General features: G+C 41.7%; 1 long non-coding RNA gene across 1 annotated transcript; it reads right to left on the reverse strand.

The window, feature by feature from the left end:
- Positions 1-1,000: 1,000 nt before the first annotated feature.
- Positions 1,001-20,080, reverse strand: LOC309381048. Its single transcript, XR_014173279.1, has 3 exons — positions 19,092-20,080; positions 1,854-1,921; positions 1,001-1,171 (listed from the first exon to the last, which is right to left on the reverse strand). It is a non-coding gene; the product is annotated as an uncharacterized lncRNA (long non-coding RNA).
- Positions 20,081-24,643: the final 4,563 nt, after the last annotated feature.

Consider the following 24,643-nt stretch of genomic DNA (forward strand, 5'->3'; position numbering starts at 1 on the left):
CTCAAATGAGATGACCTGTTTATGCAACAACAAAGCATAGCTCACTCCATCTTCGATCCACCACAGCAGCAGAGGCTAGAAGGGCTATCATAGATACAAGGAACAACTGGTGGAAATGTCAAACAAGGATCTCTTGCACCTCCGCAAAGTGATCCTGTAAATCTAGTCTTTGCCTGACACAACAGTTGCTTATGGGCTGCAGAGAAAGGCCTCTTTTTTTACTACACAACTCTAGAATTATTATTGTTATTGTTATTGTTCTTATCCTGTCTTTCCTTCCAAAAGAACTAGGACAACCATGCAGCATTACATCAAAGTCTTGCATGTCACACATCCCAAATTTCCATTTTAAATACAAAGCTGACATGGAAGCCCCCAAAATTTGATCTAAGCAGTGGAGGGGTCCCTTCTGGTGCCATTTTCCAGATCTAAAACAAATTTCCTCCCCCAAAACATGTTAGTTCTGCAGGAGAAAAAAATGCAGGTACATGTATAACTTCCACCATGGAACTAACAGTAGTTTGAGGGAGGAAGGCGTAGACTGGAGAATAACATGGTAGTGGGAAATAATTGTCTCTCCCCATAGCTCCAATTAAATTTGGGGCACACCTGCAGCAAATTAAAAACAAATGTTAGGACATCCAGCTATGAGTCTCAGATTTTTCATTCTGTGGTGTCCTTTTGTTTCTCATACTGAAATGATTGTCATGTAATTGCATATCCTGTATTATTTTTATGGATTCACTTTATTGGCATGTCTTTCAATAGAATTTCTTTGATGGGCTTCAATTAGTTCTCCTACTAGTAATAAAAAACCTCTTATGTGTGGAACTGCTACCAAGGCTAAATCTTGCATAGCTCCTTCAACTAATGCTGCGTCTTGCTCCTATGCCCTGCTTTAAAATATGAAAATTGACTTTCTACAAAAAAAAAAATAACAACAATCTTCATATGTAATATTCTTTATGCTAGCAAATGTTTCAGAACATTTTCTGCTCTGGCTCTTGAACCACACTTCTTCCTCAGGCTTTGTCCCAGGCTCTTCTCTCTTATGAATTTTCTTTCCTTCTTTTAATTGCTTCTACAGACTGAGCAGTAGATTCAGCCATTTTCACTACTGGAGATCTATTTTCAGACCAGTTATAATGGGAGAAAGAGAAGCCCCTATGTGCTGTAAACAAAGCACAACAAAAATTGTGATGCCTGCCACACTTGGCCAACAAAGAGCAACTAATGAAGAAAAATGTGAAAGAATGTGAACGAGGTAGGCTCTGGTGGTTGCAGCCTTAGCTGAAGAAAGAACACAGGCACCTGGGGACAATTGATACCTAATCCTTAGCTATTCAGATGTAAATGGTATTGCCAGGGGGGGAGAGGTAGCAAGCAATTCCAAGCAGGGGAGTTGCTAATGGTAACCCACCACCATTGGGGGAGGAGAATTTGATATATTTTTCATCAACCACATCTAGTGTATTATTTGACTGCACATTTATTTTTTCATTCATTCATTCAAACATTTATTTCTATGCTCACTTATTTTTAGGGTGCCTCCAGACCAACATTATTTTGTAAGTTTGGTTCAAATGCATACCAGAACTACAGGTCTGTGCATTTAAAGTGGATTAAAGGCCTCTGTCTCCAGCTATGTGCACACCTTTAAAGCACAGTTAAAGCACACAATCCAAGCAAATCACCCCACTAGCTAATCAAGATGAATGATCAATGTCATATAACTGCCCTGCAAACAAATAAGAATGAATTGTGAATATAATCTAACCTCTGCATAAGCTTTGTACAAGCAAATCAGGGTAAATGTTCAATAAATAAGTCGTTGGAGAAGCCCATAATCTAACCCCTGTGTCAGCTTTGAATACACAGGTTGCCTGGAGGGGTCCAGCCTACAATGCCTGAGATCTCCAGGCTGGAAGAATAAAACCATATAAAAATGAATACTACTTGCAATAAAAACAAAAAACACCAGACACTGTAGATCACACCAAAATGACATCCAAACATTAAAAATGACCAAAGGCTTGGGGAAATGTTTTTATCTGATTGAATGAATGACAACAAAGCTGGTACCAGTCAAATTTGGGTGATGGTGGAGTTCCATAATCAGGTGCCACCACAGAGAAGGCCCTCTTTTGCTTTTTATAAATTTATGATACCTGGTGGTGGGCCTCCCTAGCAGATCTTAGCATCCAGGCAGGAGCACATAGTGAGAGATGCTCCTTCAGGTAGTTAGGTCCTAAGTAGTTCTAAGCTTTATATATTATTGACAATACCAAGAATTTTGCCCAGAAGTGTATTGTAATTCAATGCAGTCCCACAAGATAACTATATTATTTCTACCCTGTCCATCTGGCACGGTTCACCTAGCCACTCTGGGCGGCTTCCAACAAAAGATTAAAAATACATTAAAACATCAGTCATAAAAAACTTCCCTAAACAGGGCTGCCCTAAACAAGAACTGGTGTTTTAAGGCTCCATCTAGTTACCCTGTTCAGTAGCTGTATAGCTCAATATTTTGCACTAGCTGAAATGTTCACATCCTCTTTAAGGCCACACTCACAAAGAGTATAGTACATTTTCTGAAACTGAGTGACTGTGAATTACTGTGGCCAAATTCCTATCCAGGGATGGTAGCAGCTGGTGGACCAGACAACACTAGCCAAAGGCACTCTGCACTGCAAACAACACATGTGCCTCTGATGACAGAGTTGGACCTCAGAGTAACCCCCAGACTATATACCTGTTCCTTCAAGCGGAGTTCAACCCTCTCAACAACAGCTTCTGTTACTAATCTCTGGATCAAACAACTGCAAAGGTCCCAAGTAAAGACACTGAGCTCAGCTGCTGTAGTGCTAACTGGTGCAAATGGATGTTTGAAGAAAGAAGAGGTCATACAGAAATGATTTCACGCCATGCATGGGATTCGGCATGAAATAATGTGCTACAGAATGAGTTTTCCCATTTTCTGAAGCCGTCATCTCACGCAGTTCAAATGTTAGAGATTGTGCTCTTTGCTACTGTTTCTTTTTCTGGGACTGACAAGATTCTGGATGAATGTACCAATAGCCATCCAGTAGCATGAAATCACATAGAGCAGATTCTCAGTAAAGGTTAGAGATACTGTACAGTATTAGCATCAGTTTTGAAGTAAGACTCAACTGTCAGTCCAATTGAATATTATTTGTGGAACTGCGAGGGTTGGGATCTTTTCCTTTGTCTTAGCCAACAACAGGGGTAGGCAACCTAAGGCCTGGGGGCTGGATGTGGCCCAATCGCCTTCTCAATCCAGCCCGTGGACAGTTCGGGAATCAGCATGTCTTTACATGAGTAGAATGTGTCCTTTTATTTAAAATGCATCTCTGGGTTATTTGTGGGGCCTGCCTGGTGTTTTTACATGAGTAGAATGTGTCCTTTTATTTAAAATGCATCTCTGGGTTATTTGTGGGGCATAGGAATTTTTTCTTTTTTTCTTTCCAAAATATAGTCTGGCCTACCACATGATCTGAGGGACGGTGGACCGGCCCACGGCTGAAAAAGGTTGCTGACCCCTGGCCAACAAAATGATTTTAGGGCTAGCTCTTGGTGTTTAAGGAAGCTACTATGCCTCATCCTTTCCCCTATCTGTGATCCAAGGTAATATTACCTACCTTGCAACACTGTAGTAAGGATTGCAGAGATAATGTATGTGAATAACATTTAGGAAATACGTTGATTAGGTATCGATTGAACTTTGATATTGACACCAGTTATCTGGGCAGCATGTCAAGGAAGTCCTCAAGAAAATAAATTACAGATAAGTTGAATTGGCAAACACCAGCTTCAGAATTATTATTTTTTACACATAGCCAATATGATTATTTAAAACCAATTTATCACACTGCTCAGAAACTCTGATCAGAATCCTGGTGTTGTTGTGCTAAGTAATGTATATGCTCTGAGAAAGTCACAGATCATAACCCCAGGCGGCTTGCTATGTTGGTGGTTAATTACAATACTCTTTTATAAAAAGTTATATTAATAACTTGAAGCACCAAGGACCACCAGGACCCTGCTGTGTGCTTTAGGGGCAGGAGGGAGACAGGAATAGATGCTGCTTGTCTCCAGATCCTCCCCTGCAGTGCTGGCAGGCAGTCTCTGTCTGTTTCTCAGACATTCCCTGCTTAACCTTGTTTTTCTGTCTTGCCCTGCTGTTTGTTTTCATTGGCTGTGATTTATACACGAACTTTAAACTCAAGGGAGAAGCGTCAGGACCATTAAATAAGGGCTATTGTGTTTTCTTCCTCTTCTTTCTTGCAACAGAGGGTTTGCATTTATTTTCAGATGTACAAATGCTATAAAGGGTGCATGAAGAACCCTTTTAATGAATCTAAATATAAACTGGGTGAAAGAAGCCCACCTTAGAAGAAAGCGCCCTCAATCTATGCCTACCTCACCACAGCTATTGTGGTGAAGAGCAGACTGGGATGCCCAAAAGTTTACAGGTGGGACAGCTCTCCAGCACAGGGCAGCTTCTCATTTTAGTGCAAATGCAATAAAGGAGAGGAGATGATGACAGCAACAGCAGTGCAGGGAACAGGGCTGAAATACTGGTTACAGTTTCACCCTGAACAAAATAATCAAAATGAGTTCCATGCTTTTGGAACTGGAGCCTGGGAGGCTAGAAGCCCCTAGGTGTTATCACAGGGGAAAGGTGCAAACATTATAGAAACCTGTACTATACTGCTAATAGTATAATTTCAATATAAAAACAAGACTCGAGTTACTTGATTCTTACCAAGAAGAATAACATACCTACTTTATGTCATAAAAAGCTACAGGTGGCCCTCTCTCCTTTTTACCAGATGTCCTGCCCCATTCCCCAGAAGTCCCATCTTTTAATATATATTTTATATAGGTATTCTAAGTAGTTGTTCTATTTTTCTCCAAAATCAGGCTGAGGCCTTTGTCAATTTTACATTTGTGGTACCAACTGAGGCAAGATTGGTTGTCACCAGAAACAGGGCCTTTTCAGTGCTGGCACCCTAGATATGGAACTTCTGGTGAAAATTCGCCCAATCTGTTCTACTGGCCTTTTTGCAAAAGCTTTATGCTTTGCTTATTAATTTTGAATATAGGAGCAAATATACAATAAATTACAGTTCCCTCCTGTCATGCCCCATAACAACACCAACTGCATCCAGTTGTATTAGTAATAAGAAAATAAAAAATTAATGTGCCGATTTTAAAAGTGTCATTTCACAGGTTCCCATGCATCTTGGGTGGTTTATACACATGGGTGGTTTTTGGTTGGTTGGATTTTTTTTGCTGCAAATGAAATAAAAATGGACCACGTTTTGTAAAGGTTTTGTAGATTCTCATGTTGTCTTCTTTATTGTACAGTGGTACCTCGGGTTACATACGCTTCAGGTTACATATGCTTCAGGTTACACACTCCGCTAACCCAGAAATAGTGCTTCAGGTTAAGAACTTTGCTTCAGGATAAGAACAGAAATCGGGTTCCGGTGGCGTAGTGGCAGCAGGAGGCCCCATTAGCTAAACTGGTGCTTCAGGTTAAGAACAGTTTCAGGTTAAGAACGGACCTCCGTAATGAATTAAGTACTTAACCCGAGGTACCACTGTATTCAACTTTTCCATCAACGTTAAGTCCCAAACATAAGCATACCAAATTTCATATAAGTATGCATTCAATGTCCTCTTGCTCTTGGTGCTTAGCAACAGCAAGACATGCTGCCGTTATAAGATGCATAATTAAGTCTCTGTCCCTAACATCTTGTGCTTCATCTGCAAATATTGAAAGAAGTGCCATTTGGGGATGTGAAGTAATCAAATGAAATGTAATCTGTTCCATTTCCTGAAATATTTTTAACCCAAAGTTTTTAATTAGTAGGCTTTCCCACCACATGTTCCTTCATTCCCATAGTTTCTCCAGCATTGTGGAGAATGTATTTTGTGGAGAGGTATTTTTTTTTTTTTTTTTTACACTTATGAATATTTTATTAGGTTTTTAATAAACAAATTTCCACTTTCAAATACATACTTCCATGAATCCAATGGACTTCCCCCATCTCCCGAGCACTGCATTCCCTGTGTAACCAAAACCTCAGCAATTTGTTGACTTGTTTTATACATAACAATATATCTTCCATTTTATCGTGTTATCTGATGTAAACATTTCAATACAGTTGCATTAATTTTTAATTTCCACACAATAAAAATATTTCGTTACCTCACTTCTGTCTTATAGTGTCTTATTTATCAATTCAAAAATTTGCCGATACTGAAGCTATACCTTCCTAGAAAGGAGCATTTTTTAACATTCATACAACTTATACTGCTTTTTCAAATAGTCCTTAAAATTTTTCCAAACTTCCTCCGTTTCTTCTTCTCCCGAGTCTCGAATTCTGCCAGTCATTTCAGCCAACTCCATATAATCCATCAGCTGCGTCTGCCATTCTTCCAATGTGGGTAGATTTTGTGTCTTCCAGTGCTTTGCCAACAGAATCCTCGCTGCTGTGGTAGCGTACATAAAGAAAGTTCTATCTTTCTTGACCATCCTCTGGTCTACCATGCCCAGAAGGAAGGCCTCCGGTTTCTTAGGTAAGGTGAATCTCAGCACCTTTTTTAGTTCATTATGTATCATTTCCCAGAAGGCCTTCACTTTCGGGCAGGTCCACCAGAGGTGTAAAAATGTCCCTTCCTCTTCCTTACATTTCCAACATTTATTATCGGACAGGTGATATATCTTTGCAAGCTTGACTGGGGTCATGTACCACCGGTATATCATTTTCATAATGTTTTCCTTCAAGGCAGTACATGCCGTGAATTTCATTCCGGTGTTCCATAACCTTTCCCAGTCTTCAAACATAATGTTATGCCCCAAGTCCTGTGCCCACTTTATCATAGAGGATTTGACAATCTCATCCTGTGTGTTCCATTTAAGCAGCAAGTTATACATTCTCGAAATTAGCTTAGATTTTGGCTCAAGCAACTCTGTTTCTAGTTTCGATTTTTCCTCCTGAAAACCCACTTTTTTGTCTGCTTTAAAAACTTCCTGGATTTGAGCATAATGCAACCAATCTCGCACCTTGTTTTTTAACTTTTCCATACTCTGTAACCTCCATTTATCTCCAATTTTTTCAATTATTTCCCAATATTTAGGCCAGTGGGCCTCCATATTGAGTCTTTTACGTGCTTTGGCCTCCATCGGTGAGAGCCACCTCGGAGTTTTACTCTCCAATAAGTCTTTATATTTTGACCAGACCATGAAAATTGCCCTTCTGACAATATGGTTTTTGAACAATTTATGAACTTTAACCTTGTCATACCACAAATATGCATGCCACCCAAAAGCATTATCAAATCCCTCCAGGTCAAGGACGTCGGTGTTCTCCAATAGGATCCAATCCTTCAACCAGCAGAGGGCTGCAGCTTCGTAATATAACCTCAAGTCCGGCAGGGCAAACCCCCCTCTTTCTTTCGCATCTGTTAGTATTTTGAACTTTATTCGGGGCTTTTTGCCCTGCCAGACAAATTTAGATAAATCCCTCTGCCATTTTCCAAAACATTCCACCTTATCCACGATCTGGAGGGCCTGAAACAAAAATAGCATTTTCGGCAATACATTCATCTTTATAGCAGCTATTCTGCCCAGCAAGGAAAGTTTTAATCTTGACCATGTTTCCAGATCTCTTTTTATCTCTGACCAACATTTCTCATAGTTGTCCTTAAATAAATTCAAATTTTTGGAGGTCAAGTGCACCCCTAGGTACTTTACTTTTTTAACCACATTTAGTTCTGTTTCTTTTCTGAACTCCTCTATTTCAATAGTTGTCAAGTTTTTTGCTAAAACTTTAGTTTTTTGTTTATTCAGCTTAAATCCCGCCACCCGACCAAAATCAGAAATTAATTCTAACGCTCTTTTAGTACTAGAGGCTGGCTCCTGTAATGTTAATACCAAGTCGTCTGCGAAAGCTTTCAGTTTATATTGTTTCTCTCCGACCACAATTCCCTGTGTCAACCGGTCATTTCTAATCATGTTCAATAACACCTCCAGGACTGAAATAAACAACAGAGGAGATAGAGGGCACCCCTGTCGTGTCCCTTTTTCAATTTTAAACTCCTCTGTCACCACGTTGTTTACTATCAATTTGGCTTTTTGTTCTGAATAAATTGCTTCTATTCCATTTTCAAACCCCCGCCCTACTCCCATCCTTTCCAAATTTTTCTTCATAAACAGCCAAGAAATGTTGTCAAAGGCCTTCTCCACATCAATAAAGATCAACACCGCTCTTGTGTTTGAATTAATCTGTAAAAACTCCAAAATGTCAATGATGTTTCTTGTGTTGTCAAATAAATGCCTACCAGGGAGAAAGCCTGCTTGGTCCTTATGAATCACTTCATTTAAGACTTTCTTAAACCTACTTGCCAAAATGTCTGCGAAAATTTTGTAATCCACATTTAGGAGTGAGATAGGACGGTAGTTTTTAAGTTGAGTTTTTTCAGATTCTAGTTTTGGGATCAACGTGATGAAGGCTTCTTTCCACGTTTCCGGTGCCTTCCTCCCCTCCATAATCTGGTTGCAAACCTCCAGCAATGGTTGTGTCAATGAGTCCTTCAGTACCCTATAATATTTGGAAGTAAGCCCATCAGGTCCCGGAGATTTGCCCAGTTGGAGGTTCTGAATGGCGCATTCAATTTCTTGTGTTGTAATATTACAGTTCAGGGTTGCTCTCATTTCCTGAGGTATTTTTTGTAATCCATTAGTTATAACAAATTGGTCCACCTCTGAGCTTTTTTGTGGCCTTTGAGAGTAGAGTTCTTTGAAATATCTCTGAAAGGACCTTCTAATTTCATCGGGTTTCTGAACCATTCTCCCTTCAATCTCTAGATTTGTAACTGTGTTAAGTTTTTGTCTCTTTTTCAGCTGCCAGGCTAACAATTTTCCACATTTGTTTGCAGATTCAAAGGATCTTTGTTTCATTTGTTTAATTTTCCATTCCACCTCTTGATTTATCAGTTTCGAATATTGTGCCTGGAAAAACTTCACTTCTCTCAATACTTCCTTTGATTTAGGCCTGGATCTCAGTTTTCTCTCTCCTTCTCTTATTTTCTCCAAGATCTTCTCCTTCTTTTCATTCCAGAGTCTTTTTTTAATCGTGTTCTGTTGTATTAGAAACCCTCTTATCACTGCTTTGCTTGCGTCCCAGATTATTCTTTTTTCCACATTTGTCTTTAAGTTTATTTCGAAATAGTCCTTTAAAACTTTTTGGGCCTTCTTAACAATCTCCTGATCTCTTAACAAGGCGTCATTCATTCTCCATCTGAACGATCCGGTTGTATTTAGTCTCAATTCCATTCTCAAGGCGTTGTGGTCGGAGCAGGTTTTTGGGCAGATTTCCACTTTTCTGGTCTTAGGTGCCAGCCCTCTAGTTATCCATATTTGGTCGATTCGCGTCCATGTCATATGGGCCTCAGAAAAGAAAGTTCCTTCTTTCCCTAGAGGGTTCTTGATCCTCCATATGTCGATCAAATCCAAATTGTCAGTCATTTCAAAAAAGGTTTTTGGAAGTCTGCCATCTTTCGTTATATTAGCACTTTGTGACTTATCCATATTCACTGAGGCGACACCGTTCATATCTCCCAACATGATAATGTTGTTATAGTCCAAATAGTCCAGCATAATCTCGTGCAGCTTCTTAAAAAATTCCGATTTTCCATCATTTGGGGCGTAGATTCCTAGAATTAAAAACTTTTCTCCTTGTGTCTGGATTTCAATTGCCAAAATTCTGCCCTGTTCGTCTTTAAATACAAATTTTGGGGACAAGTTCTCCTTTGCATAAATCACCACTCCTCTTTTCTTAACTTTATCCGATGAAATAAATTCTTGGCCTAACCTTTTATTGATTAGCACTTTTCTATGGAGTCTTGTCACATGTGTTTCTTGCAGGCAAATAATGTCCAATTGTTCTTTTTTCAAAATATGAAATACTTTTCTGCGTTTTTCTGGAGAATTCCCGCCATTTATATTCCAACTAAGAAGCTGTAGAGACATCCCGGTCTACTTCTTGGGTATCACAGTTGGGTATCTAATTTGTCGTCCTTTTCCGGAAGCTATGGTGCCGGGCCGCCTCCAGATGGTATGGATCCTGGTGGTAATCCCGGTGGTGGAGGCCAAGAATCTACGGCTCTCTTTTGGAGGTCCTCCTCGTTGTCGTGTAGGAACTTCTGGTGATCTTCTGGCGTTTTAATTCTTACCTTCTTTCCTTTATAGGTGAATGACAGACCTTGAGGAAATTCCCACCTGTAAGGGATTGCGTTGTATCTTAACAATTTGGCCAAGTCTGTGTATGTGGCTCTAAGGTCCAGCAAATATTTAGGAATGTCTCTATAAATTTCTGCCCTTTTGCCTTCGACTTCCAGGGATTTTTTAAAGTGTTGGCCTAATATCTTGTCTCTTTCCTCTCTTGTTCTCAAACAGACCAAACAGTCTCTGGACTTATCTTTTTTAACCGATCTTCCCAGTCTGAAGGCCGTCACAATCTTGAAGTCTTTATCTTCTTCAACCCCCCAAAATTTAGAAAACAGCTCCGTCAAGAATTTCTCTAGGTTGCCCTGTTCCAACTCTGGGACAGCCCTCAGCCTAAGATTACATTCCTTACTTTTCAGTTCCACCATTGACAGGTAGGCTTGCTGTTCTCCTACCTGTCTTCTCAGAGGTCTTACTTCCCCTTTGATCTCTTCCACCTTCTTGCACGCTTGCTCAGCTTTTTGATTGGCTTCCGCAGCTAATTTGTAGTTCTCCGCCGTAGCTCCTTGCAGTTTCTCAATAGCCTGAGTGTGCTGCGAAACCTGATCTGTTAACTTGCTGATAGTAGATGTAGCTCTATCAATTTTAGATGACTGATCGTCCACCTTCTTATTCAAAAGTGCCAATTGTTCCAAAATTTGTTTCAAGACTGGATCAGTTCCTCCAGCTGCCATTTCTTCTGTAGCAGGCGTTTCAACTTCCTCCTCCTGCGCCGTCAACACAGTTGGCACCGAGGATCTACGATGATGAATCAAGGTTGTTTGGACCAGCTGCCCAGCTCTCTTATCTTTTTTCTTTTCTTTAGCTTCCTCAGCTAAAGCTTCCTTAGCTTTAGCTGCTCTTGTTTTCGCTGGGCCACTCATTCCCCAGCTGCTGTTCAAGGTCAAATAGTCTTTCAATCCATGAGAAAGGCAAGTCCAGAGTATAAACAATTAAACCACAAAAAATCCCTATAAGATACAGTTCCCAAGCCACTATGCCTCCGCAAATCCACTAGGGGGGGTTTTCAAAGGAAAGAAAGTTTCTTTTCCACCATCAAAGCTCCTGTTTCAACTAAAATCCCCAAGTTCAGAAAGGAGGATTTCAGAGAGTTCTGTTTCAAATTAGTGCCACAAGGTAACAGAGAGGTTTCGATGACAGTATTAAAGCGATAGTGTATCCATCAATGCAACAGTTTATGTTAAGAGAAAAGTTTCAGCAGCCTGACAGTACTCATTTGCAACACTGGCAGTCCAATAACTCGGTTATCCCCTTCAATTCCACATCTCTTCACAATAGGAGGAAGATTCTCTAGCACACTGAACCAAAACATTTATTTCTTCACTCTTTTTCAATTTCTAGAAACACACAGTCAATTAATGCCCCTTCTTACTTCTTTCAAAGTCTCTTTTTAACGCTTCAGCCCGCATCGGGTTCTTTGCTTTGCTCCGATTAGCAGGACCGGAAGGCGGACTTCCTGTTACTCGCCTCCCGTTTTCAGCCGAAATAAACAAATTTAAGTTAATCCTTAATCAGTTCTTTGGTACCCCTTACTCACGGGTAGATTGCAGCCAATCTCGATGTTTTTCAAGAAGAAAGGTCGGCGCTCATCAGCAACAGCAGCGCGGCTTCACTTCCGCGAAAAGAGCGATGAACTCACAGCGCCGCTCCCCCGTTCACGATCCGGAGCCTCTTACGAGGCCCCTTCCTCGCTTCTGGGGGGGCTTCTGGCACCCGCCGAGTCCCACGGCCACAGGCTCGCTCTGCCTGCGGTTTATCTGGATGGGTCTCCGCTTCGCCGTAGCGGAAGACCCTTTTTCGCGGAGCCCCTCTTCACTGAGTAAAGAGGACCGCCATTGCCGTTTTGCGCCGCCTCCGGAAGTCTGTGGAGAGGTATTTTTGTCTATTTAGCTGTGTGGAATGCATGTACCCTCTGTAGCTTTAAGGTAGTTTCTTGCACACAAGCTTGAAAAGGATTTGTGGGCCACATTCTTCCACACAAAACATCATCATTCTCTTCCCACAAGTGTCTTTCCCATCTAGTCTGCAAATTGGGATTTTGATGTTGAAAAGTTTACAATAGCTTTAGGGTCTGTTGTATATAAAACATTTTCAAACATGGTTAATGACTTTGTGCCTTGTTTGCAAATTTCTGTGCTACTTATGAAGTGAATGATTTGATGGAGTACCATCCAATAGTGGAAGAAGTTTTGAACCATTGGTTGTATAGCTATTCCGTACAAAGAGGTGCCTCTTTTATAAAAGGCTTTAAGCCAGAATAGGACCACTGTTTCCCATTTTTAAAAAGGAATGTTGTATCTTGGTACCATTATCCACTGGATCACTTCTAATGAAGACAGGCTTTCCTTTCACACCACAGCCCAATGAATGAGAACAGGTCAGAACTGGAACCCCACTCATGCTCTCCTGTGTTTCCCAAGCTCTGAACTAAAGAAGCTCTTCCAGAACCTACAACCCTGCTGCCATGACTAGAATCTGACAGAGACACAAAAGCCATCTTGTAAAGCTCAGCATATCTCAACCAGATTAGTTCTTTGAATCAGTACAACTGCCCACAACCCTTCTGTTTGGACTGCTTTTCAGTTGGCACTTACCCTGAGTTTGTTATTAGACAGAGGGATGCCTTGAAGTGGGAAGCAAAACTTCAGTAGCGTCACCAGCCTGTAAGACCTGGGAAGTAATTCTTTCCCAGTCACAGTCGTTTAGGCCCAAGGTATGCAGTCAAGCCAAGTATTAAATTTTCTGAGGCAAGGCTTGTGAAGTACCATCACAGCAGGCCTACCCATCTGTGCAATAGCTCAGCTGTAGCCCCTCTGATACTGACAGGAGCTGCAGGGGAATAAAACTAGCCTAATATCTTAAGTAGACCACTATTGGAAACTTTAATGGATCATTCCATATCAGCTTCAAGAACTCAAGTTCACTTCTATAGCCTGCATGACGGATGAGCATCTGTTTGGGCTAACCTAACTCAGAAATCCTTTTCCTGGCTTGGAATATATAAGAATTTGAAGGTAGCTCATCTGTTATGATTGTATCCCTTCATTCAGCCTCAAAATATGCATGCTCAGATGACATTTGCACTTAGCAATTAGCTACCAACTGTTTCCTCTCCTTGCTCCTGTGACTCATTAACTTCTGTTGAAAATAAACACTTCTGCAAATATAAAAAGACAGCTAAAATAACAGTTTCATGGGAAAGTAAATAGGAAAAATATTTTCTAAGTGCATCATCCATTGAGTTTACAAACTTCTGGCACATTATCGGTTAGTTCTGCCTTACAGCTGTGTGTATAAATAAATCCTACCCACTTCCTTGCTGTATCTGTAAAATGTCAGTGGGAAATCGGATCAGCTAGCTGAACCTGGCAAGCTTTTACCATAGACTGACCATTGCCACATGCACATGTCACGATAAGCCATGGCTTCTGGTTTATTGTGCATGATGTGCTGATGTGCACCACCCCATCACTTCGACCTTTGGTACAAGCAGGAGAAATAAACCAGGAATCCACAATTAAACTTGGCTTCCTGTTATATCTGAACCCAGGACTATAATTTGTTTCTCCCTAACAAGCCAAGATCACCAGTCGGCCTTAAGCCATAGTTTGTTATTGGCTAACAGATCCTGGCTTATTTTTTAGCAACAAACCATGATCCTGGATTCAGATGTAACAGGAAACCAAACTTTATTACATTTTCCTGGTTTATTTATTCCATTTGTACCTAGTGACAATCGAAGCAGGAGCAATTGGGCACAGTAACTCGCAGTACACCATAAGACCCTGGCTTATAACAACATGTAAATGAAGCCAATTAATGCATTTTCCAAAGCTGACATATTTGACAGTTGCATTGGTTGCAATAGAATGCACAGCTTTAGCTTATGTATGACGTTAGTTCCAATTTTATAAAACTGAGTTTACTCATGTAAGTGTGCATTGGATTCCAGCCTCAGCTGTGTTAATCCATCTCTGGTTTGTGCTTTGTATCCACTGATTACTGGATATCCTCAAGAGGTGGCCTGCAACTTAGCCCATCAAGTCACTGTCTCTTCATTATACAGTACCCCACTTTCCTGGTGGCTGCCATTCCTATGGCCCAGCCACCATGTTTCTTGAAGGTACTGTGCACATGCACTCCACTATATAGTGATGAGCCCAGAATAACAGAGGAGGAAGAGGAATGAGAAAACTGTGTTGGCACTGAGGCAAGAGGCCAGGGGGCAAGGCCTGGACAAGGTAATTCACCTACACTAGGGAGCAGGGCTAGTGTTAGAACCTCTAAGAGAGTCTGAGGCAGTCCTCTCCCTTGTTATCCAATATCTGGTAATGTCAAGAAGTTCTTCCTAATGTTTAGTCTAAGTTTGTATACACACTCCCATTTACTCTGCTTCCAGTACACTCCCACTGCTGGTTTGAAAAGCAGCATACACACATTAGCCACATTCCATATCTATCCTGTCACTTATGGAATACTGTGTTTTGATGCATTTCCCTTCAAACCAGATTCGATCTAAACTGAGAAGAAGAATGACCTACTAGCTGCATTTTAAGCTGGAAATGTGTACACAGGCTAAATCTCCTTTCCTTTATTTATTTTTTAACCCACTGGCTTGGGTCCTATCCTCTGGAGCAAGAGAAAACGCATTTGCTCCATTATTTTTGTGACAGCCCTTCAAGCAACTGAAGACAGCTATCATATCACCTCTTAATTATCTCCTCTCTAGGCTATTCTCAGCCTCTTCTCCTAGGACTTTGTGTCCAGGCTCCTCACCATCTATGTCACTCTCCTCTAGACACAGATTATCATGTAACTATTAGCTGGAGCTGTTAGCTTGACATTATAGGTTATTTGAAGTGATCCAAGAAAGTAACTGTGACTTACAGAGGCAACATGACAGCTTTCATTTTGCCAATGAGCAGTAACTAGCAACAGCAAAGACGAAGCTACCTACAATAAGTGATGACATACTGTATAAAAATATCTGCTTACCTTTACAAAAACAAACAATAAAACACAGCATCAGAATATGGATGCACATTTTTGCAAAGGATCACAACAGGTTCGCCAGCAATAACTGGTAGATACATTCAGTGGCGTAGCGTGGGGGGTGCAGGGGGGCCGGCCGCACCGGGCGCAACATCTGGGGGTTAGGGTTAGGGGGCGCAAATCCACGGGTTAGGGGGTGCAAAATACTTGCCTTGCCCCGGGTGCTGACAACCCACGGTACGCCACTGGATACATTAAACTTTCAGTTGATTAATCGGGGATCTGGATATTAAGAGAAAACTTGTTGATAATCTGACACTCCTTGGGGTCATTAGGAAATGAGGAGAAAATATGAAAGATGTCTTTTTTCTTTTAAACAATGGATAGATGCTGCTTATTTAATTCTATGCTATTTTGCACTTCTTTCAATACTGATGAAAGCTCAGGACATGGAAGACCAGGGTTCAAATCCTTGCTCAGCCATTAAGCTCACAGGGGAATGTTGGACCACTCAATGTATTTCTGCCCAACCTACATCGCAGGGTTGTTGTACAGATCAAATACAAGGGGAGCCCTGCACACCACATTGAAAAGGCACATGTTTTGAGGTTTTGTAATAGAGACAGCCATTTAATTTTAATCAATTCCTAATACAGGGAAGAAATAAGAAGAAAAGATGGTGGAGAAGAGAATGCAAACACATGGACAGATAGCCAGTACCAGCATAAAGTTATCCACAATTTAAACAACCTGTTTGCCCCTTAGATCTGGCACCAGTCAAAAATAGCTATGGACTACAAGAAGGATCAGAAACTTGTGGTCATCCAGGTGTTGCTGAACTGCAATTCCCATTATCTTCCTTGACCACTAGTCATGAAACATCTGGAGGGCCACAGGCTCTCCATTCCTGGACTGGAATAAGTATATTAGTTGACGATAGGACTATGGGGGTTGCCTGGAGGTCCTTTGGAGCCACGGCCTCTTCTGTTCCACTTTATATTATTGTGATGCTCTAGAATAAGGGTTGACAGTTTAAAGTAAGAGGTAACTGGCTAATCTAGTGCAAACCTCAAATTACCATAGAGCAGAGGTCTTGCTCTCCTGGTGCATCTAACACCTGAACAGACAAAGAGGTAACATGAAGCTGGAAATTTTCCACCCACCCACCATTTTATCCATAATGAAACTGGCAGCCTCAGAATAGTGGAAAGCTAAAGACAATAGCTGAGATCATCTACTTCTTTATATTTGTGTCCCTGCTGATCCAGCACTCCCTATATCACATCTGGAGTCCATTTCCTCTTTAATGCTTTAAGACCTTCAATGCTGATTAGGCCTATTTGGTGTTGTGTTGCCTAAATATAAAGAATGAAAGATTGTTGAATCAGAAGTAACCTGCTGCTCTGAAATGCCTTAAAACAAAAATACTCAAAATTAGAACTGGAGTTAGGTTGGTTTGAGTTCCAAATGTTGAAAATATACCTCATGCTGCACTCTCCTTATCCCAGGTATGTTGATGTGAACTCATATTTGTCATGTATAAAAATGGCTGACATAAGCAGCAGTTATTGCCTATGCCCATATACAGCAAACACATATTAATTTATCTAGTGAAAACAGCTGCTTACACCATAAGGCACGACATGGGTAGTACTAACATGCACAGCCCTGGAATAATTGCCTTTCACTTCAAGCATCTCAATACTTGCTCTGGAATGTGGAACATAAGACCCAGCCATCTGGACCCACAACTCTAATATCTCTCTATCCCAGGGGTGGAGGAATTATTTCAGCCCAAGAGCTACATTCTCTAGGAGCAACCTTAGGAGGGGGGCACATGCTGGTGGTAGGCAGGGCAACAGATATGATCCTTACCTTTGTACAATAGGCACCTGTCCAGCCACACACGTCAGAGGGTCCTACATGTACCCCTCTCCATCCAGGCCAACAAGAGGCATTACTAGAGAGCCAGTGTGGTGTAGTGGTTAAGAGTGGTAGTCTCGTAATCTGGGGAACCAGGTTCGCGTCTCCGCTCCTCCACATGCAGCTGCTGGGTGACCTTGGGCCAGTCACACTTCTTTGAAGTCTCTCAGCCCCACTCACCTCACAGAGTGTTTGTTGTGGGGGAGGAAGGGAAAGGAGAATGTTAGCCGCTTTGAGACTCCTTAAAGGGAGTGAAAGGCGGGATATCAAATCCAAACTCTTCTTCTACTACAGTCAAGGACACATTCCATGGAGTCCAAAGATTTGGAGGAAGTATGAAGCAGCAGGGCCAATGAGGGCTGTGGCCTGGGGAGGAGAAACAGCCTCGGAGAGTCCCAAGGGCCAGACAGAAAGGCCTGGAGGGCCACGTTGGGTCCCTGGGCCTGACATTCCCCACTTCTGCCTGGTGCTTGAAAATGATACATTTTGTTCTTCACAGAGATTCTGGGGAAATTGCTTCAAATATATGCTTAATATTTCTCCTTGCTTCATTGCACGTTGTATGCAGACAGCTTTAACTGTTTTGTCTTCTGTTAGTACAAAGCCAGGCCCTTCCGCTTCAGGCCTCTCTGATCTGTGGCCCAGATTGCTTTGGGTTATCTGCTGGAAGCCTCAGTGCCATGTGGAACCATTTTAAGTGCTGGCGTAAGACTGAATCATGACACACTTCATATCTGCTCCACCACCCTCTCAATTGTGTCTTTTAGCCAAGTTAATTCAAAAACAGTGTGTGAAGCTGTTCAAAACCACACATTTCCTAATGTGAAATATGGCACACCTTTTCTTACAGAAGGCTGAAATATAATCTGGAAGTTATTTATTCCATTTCCCTGCCTGCTGATTTATTGAATGCTGATGTGATCCACTGGCCAAAGGCTAAGTTACTCGGTTAGGAAATGCTACATTTGACTCGCAACTCAACCACAAACAGCCAGCAAAGTTGGAGCTATCTGAGACCTTTGGTTGTTACTTCATGAGCAACTGTGTGCATATGGATTTGGATTATGAAGGAATCCAAACACCTAAATCTCTTTCCTTGAAATGGTGTGTCCATATTTGCTTCCCTGTGCACAACATGCTTATTTTGCCACTTGTTCACAAATGTGGTAACAGCAAAAGGCCGCCTAGAAGCAGTATGGATGGAGGGCAGGACTAGTGACAATCATTCATTTCCCTACATAAATTTCCACTGCAGTTAAAATTAGTTGGTTCTATCAGTGGCTCCGGCGCCCTGCCTTCCACCCTAACAAATCCCAATGGGTGCCACAGAAATTCAGCCACCACTGAATTTATACATGCTTTGCTCTGTGGAGAAATTATCTGTGACAAAAATCAGTCAAAACATGCCCATGTGCATTTTGGTCTATTATTCCCACAAGCCCGTTGTCATTGTTTTCAACAGCAGCAGCGCAATATATTGGTGGGGAAGGTAGGCATTCTTGCTGCTGGTGAGGGATAACCATGTTTTTCAGTTCGTCACAATTTTGTGAGGGGACTGAAAATTGGCTTGTTGGGAGAGGCAGAGAGAGCACGCACAACACCTCACAAGAATTAACACCAGCAGGTTCACAAAATGGTATGGTATTGCTGAGGGAGGGTAATATAGAGTGTTTGTTTCTATTAATGCAAAATGGCTACCTGATTAGAGAAGTACCTCTGGTCCCATCAGTGAAGGACTTTGGGGCATATGTCCAGCGCTCTGCTCAGGAGAATGAGCAGGTGGATCCCCACACATAGTGTGGGGGGGTGAGTTTTGCCACATTTTGAAGTAAGCAATATTTAGCTGTGGTGCACATACAGTTCTCCATTTCCCGCAAGGGGGAGTCAGATCCAGGTTCAGCCACAATCTCCTTCCTCATGAGTAGAGAGCATTGGAGCTGTTCTTGCGACATCTGTTTGCAAATATGCACACTGAGCATGGTGGAAGCAGGCAAGCACCAAGACCCCATAAAACAACAGCGCCAGAATCAACTTCCTGTTGCACTTCCTGTTCCTCTCCCAATAAAGGCCATGCCATTAAAGAGTGACCAAAGGCCATTTCATGCTCAAAACCAGACCTGGACCCACTGGAATGGGTTTAGGTAATCATCAGCATGACTTGGAGTTGTGTGAAAGGCCCCTAACCCAGGTCTTGAGCCCCAATATATAGAAATTTGTATGTGACTTTAAAACAACTTAAAGGAAGAGAATTCTCCAGCACAGTGTTCCCCCCCCCCCTCATTTGAGGCATAAATGCCACACACTCTGCCTTCCTGTGTCCCAGAATATGAACAACCTAATTTGGGATAGGAATTCTGGCTGCTTATCTAGCCGTAAAAGTGTCCTGCTTTTTTGAAACACAGCTTCCAGCATGGCTGCAGGCCTAAGAACAGGAGTTGTACTGTCCCAGCAGAAAGAAGAAAATCCCAGCGGGAGCCCAGGGGTCTAGCCTGAAGGCAGCCAAAGATAGAATAAAAATGTCAAACTGTTAAAGAGCATTAAGTATTAAAAATTGGCTAGAGTTACTCACAGAGATTATTATGAACATTTGGTCTAGCTAAATAAAATGATAAATAGTTCCTGATTCAGCAGAATACATAAATTTAAATAGAACTAGTCCCACTAATCCCACAGGATGCTTCCCAGATTAAAATTACATAATGCAGACAAGGAAGAATTTTGCTCAGTGGAGTCATAAATTGCCTGGCTTTAAGAGACAGTGGACTTAGAAATAAGACCCCTTATAAAATATGGTAAACTTCCCAGACCAGGAGGCAAACTGTTTTGACTAGAAGCTGGGGAATGGGGCATAATTATGTTTTAAGCTTGCTTGATAGGCTGCAATATTATAATGTGCACACACAGACTGTTCTCATATAGTAACCCATATATGGTGTTACAAGTGTGTCCATACTCTCTTAGAAAGCATGTTTAGGGTACACAGTAATGTCTGCCTGCCATTTTAGCACTACTACTACTACTAGTAGCAGCAGCAGCAGCAGCAGCAGCAGTATACCGCCCTTCATCCACAGATCACAGAGTGGTTCAAAAATAAAAATGCAACATGAGAACACAAAATACAAAACAAAACAAAACCAATAAACCCCTTCCACAAACACCTTTAAAAGGCCATAGACTCAACCAAAGGTCTAGTTACAGAAAAATGTCTGTTTTATTAGAATACAGAACACCCACATTGGCTGTCATATTGAATTTGGATAAATTAACCCCACTATTAATCACTTAGGCCCTCTAGATGCTGCACAGACCCCTTCATGCCCCCCGGACCACCCCTCCAGGTATCACTTGTTGTTCCACATTTTATGTGAGACAAAGGTGGAGGGTTGGTGTAACTGCTACAAAGTTGGGGGGGTTGTAGTGATCTATGGTGAGGGGAATCTAGAGAGAGGGGAAGGGCAGTGAAGTGGGGTAGCCTTCTGTAAACTCTGGCCCCACTAACATAGGGTGCCTGCCATACTATCCCCAAGGGAATGCAGCCCTCAGTAGAAAATAGAAATAATAGAAAATAGAAATAATAAACCCTATAGAAATAATAAGATATAATACCTGTGTGTATGAGGAATATTCTGTAGAGTTTATCACATACTCCTTCCTTTTATCCGGCAACAGTTTTTAAGGAATGCTTTGTGTGAAATTTAAGCCCATCATCCTATTCAAGATCCGCCACCCACAGTCACAATAATCCTTTGTGATGGAAAGCTTTAGATTAATAGACAAGACTTTGCTTTCGGCTGCTAGCCACTGCTAAATGGTGTTGTACCAGGGTAACATGAAAGAAAGAGAGATATTCCAACTGGTAAGCTTCAGCTGTGAATTCCAGAAATAGGTTCCCTATGGCTCTGTAAATGTAATGGCAGGTGGCTTGCTCAGCGGATGACTAGCCCTTACTTGCAACCGATGGTGCTACTAGGGCCAGTTATAGATATACAACACTTGGAGAGTTGTTAAAAAATGAGGAGTTGGGGTCTAGTCTGGGGAGGAGTCCAAGGAAGGAGAAGCTCATACCCAATTAAGGTAGGGAACCAAACAAAGTCAAGGACTTCCAAGAACCATGCAAGTCTATAACTCTGTAATCGCAGTGCAGGGGCTAGTCAGACCCACCCCAATAACATCTGGGACATTAGTGTATTTTGTGATAATGTCACAAAACCACAATAATGGAAGCTGGCTTCCAGAGCACCATTCAAGTACAACTATCAGATTATTGAGAATCCCAGCTGTCATTTCTAAACAGCAAATATCTAGCTCTCATTACAAAGACAAGCATAAAGACTTGAAGGCAGCATATACCTCTGAGGGGTCTGGGAGCATTCCCCCCTCCAACAGATACACAGCGTGCCCTCTTTCCTGGAATATATTCTACAAACCTTGGGGTTCACCATGGGCATAACTAATGCGTCCCTCTGGTGTGGTGCTATTTTGGCTACTTAAGGATTCACCTCTGGAGAATGAGTTTGCTATTAGCACACGTGTGTGTGTGTGTGTGTGTGTGTGTGTGAGAGAGAGAGAGAGAGAGAGAGATACCTGCATAGATAAAGTAATTAAGCAATATGTTTTGTCAACTTGCACCATTCAATCTTCCTCACTGGAGGATTATTGTCAGTTTAATCTCACAGTATTCCAGTGTCACTGCCTGATGCTAAAATCCTTCTGCCGAAACATTTAAAAAAACCCACCCAAAATAACAAAAGAACTCCATACACACAAGCTTAACAAAACACCTAACAATTCATCAGACAGCTTCTTTGTGAGGAAAAAAATGTGTGGAATGTTTCTTAAAGGGCAGGTGGAATCGATCCAAGTAGTTCTATAGCGTAAATTATCCCAAATCCCCCCCTTCTTCAAGGAATGTGTTATGTGCAAGCTTTTAAATGCTTCAGGGATATAATGTCAGTTCCACTCCATGCTGTAGCTGACAGCCTCCTTGCTGCTCTTCTGAATAAGCAGAATTTGAGAAAGTAAATACTTGCAGTGTTTGCACCTATGGATTCCTGTGACTGAGAAGGCAAGCACTTTCTTGCAAGCAGCAGTTGTGCCAAGATGTGTCAGAAGGCACAGCACACAAGCACTTTCTTCATTTTTTTCTACACAATAGCTGTGCTGAGATGCTCAAAGTTTTCAGCCAGCCAGCCCTATCATATGGCAGGGTGAAGACTTCCACCTCAGGTAACACCATGAGGGGGTAGAATATAAAGGCAGGAACTGTCTAAATGTTGCCACAACACTTTTTAAAGCACTGCCTGCACTGGGCGGGGTCTGCTCTTTGGGATCTGCTTCAGTCTGCAAAATGTCTTGAGCCAGCACTGAGCAACAGCAGGAGGGACACTATAGATTTTGCTATTTAGAACATCCTTTTTAGCAGATTCACTGTCAATAAATGGATACACTCTTTGTTCTTACTCTGTTTCGCTCAATAGGACAATTCTCTCCTACTAAACATACCAGCTTGATCCAAATACAGTACATTTATTTTGGAGCAAATGGAACTGCAACCCCAATGTTATGGAAAGTTCCACAAAAAACCCTAAACAGTAGCATCAGTAGCACTAAGTTTCCATGCAGCTTTGCCATTTCTGATATTTTGAGAAAACATGAGCAGATAAAAAGCAGGTATTTTAATACATCTTAAAATGATTTTCTGTTATTAAGAATGAAAATGTAATATTAATGCATCCACATTATTAATATAGTGGCACTGACATACATGGCACTTTACAGTGTAACGTATTTTTTTTTAAACCGTGCCCCTGCAAAGTCTGAAAAGTTTGCTTTCTAATTTTGGAATTTGGACAAGAACGAAAGAAAGGGGAGAAAAGGGAGAGGCAAGGTTGACAATAAAAAGGGGGGGCTTATGAGCAGTGGTAGGAGGTAATGAAATATAAAAATAACTCTTCTTCCATTTTAAATCTGTAGCATTAAAAGATGGGGTTTCCCTTGACTCAAAAAGGGAAAACAATACTAAAACATTGAAATTTATTTATCTGTTTATAGCCTTTTCTGTCCTTTTATTCAGTGGCTTGAAAGAAACTATACAGATCTTTCCTGTGGAACTTCAGTTATTTGATTGCTTGTCGTTTTTCCCAGTGAACCAAATGAAGCCCATTCTTGGAACTAGTCAGTGAATTTTCAAGCGTGGCCCAGGCAGGGGATTCCCGTTATTGAGCTCTCCAGAGACATGCCTCTGACTTTCTGCCCCAGTGATTTCATCCAAACAGGAAGGCCAGCCTGCCTGTCCCTCTGCAGGAGGTAGTCAAATCTTGCATTCCTCTCAGGGAGAAATGTTGCTGGGAGGAGCAGGCTGCTCTCTTCAGAGCTAGTCGCAACTGGTGTCCTGGTTGTCTCCTCCTCAAACTGCACTCTAAGGAGCCGATAAACCACCAAAGAACCTTCTGGGTTCTCTTAAGGTGGCACTGCCACCTATTGACCGAAGAAAGTAATATTTTAAAGCCCTGAAATTAAGAGTACAGTGGTACCTCGGATTAAGTACTTAATTCGTTCCGGAGGTCTGTTCTTAACTTGAAACTGTTCTTAACCTGAAGCACCACTTTAGCTAATGGGGCCTCCTGCTGCCGCCGCGCCGCCGGAGCACAATTTCTGTTCTTATCCTGAAGCAAAGTTCTTAACCTGAAGCACTATTTCTGGGTCAGCGGAGTGTGTAACCTGAAGCATATGTAACCTGAAGCATATGTAACCCAAGGTACCACTGTATATACTGTATCTGTAAACTATCATAGAGAGGCATATGCTCTCCTAGTTAATGGGACTTCACAAGAAACAGCTTCCTCATGGATATCAGTTCTAAGTAGAGATGGTTAAATCAATCTTATGTGAAGCACCCCTCAAGTTGCTGGAGGCAAGGCTTGTGAGTCATCCTCTTCAATTGTGGGTGAGAGCTGTGTATTTAACAACTCAGCCTCCTCCCCTCACAGTCTTGGCTCCCCCAATAACCTCTTGATAAGTCATCTTTTGGGACCCCTGGTCCTACAAACTGTCCCCTGACCCTCAATGACAACTCTTCTGGGCAGCTGGGCATGCTCACCTCGCAAATCCGGAGGGGTACGGAGGACCAGGGGGGAAGATGTCCCATGCCTTGAAGACCCAGGAGCTCAGTGAATTACACAGCCTGTGACCCAGAAAAAATTCAGATTTAACCCAGTACAAAATGGAACAGGTGTTTAAATATTCCTGTGTATGTTAGCGAGTCACAAAACGGTTTGATTATGAAGTACACATAGGTATCTGAAGAAGTGTGCATGCACACGAAAGCTCATACCAAGAACTAACTTAGTTGGTCTTTAAGGTGCTACTGGAAAGAATTTTTTTTTTGTTTTGAAGTACACATAGTTCAAG

Source organism: Podarcis melisellensis (assembly GCF_964234715.1).
Source record: "Podarcis melisellensis genome assembly, chromosome: 1".
Classification (NCBI taxonomy): domain Eukaryota; kingdom Metazoa; phylum Chordata; class Lepidosauria; order Squamata; family Lacertidae; genus Podarcis; species Podarcis melisellensis.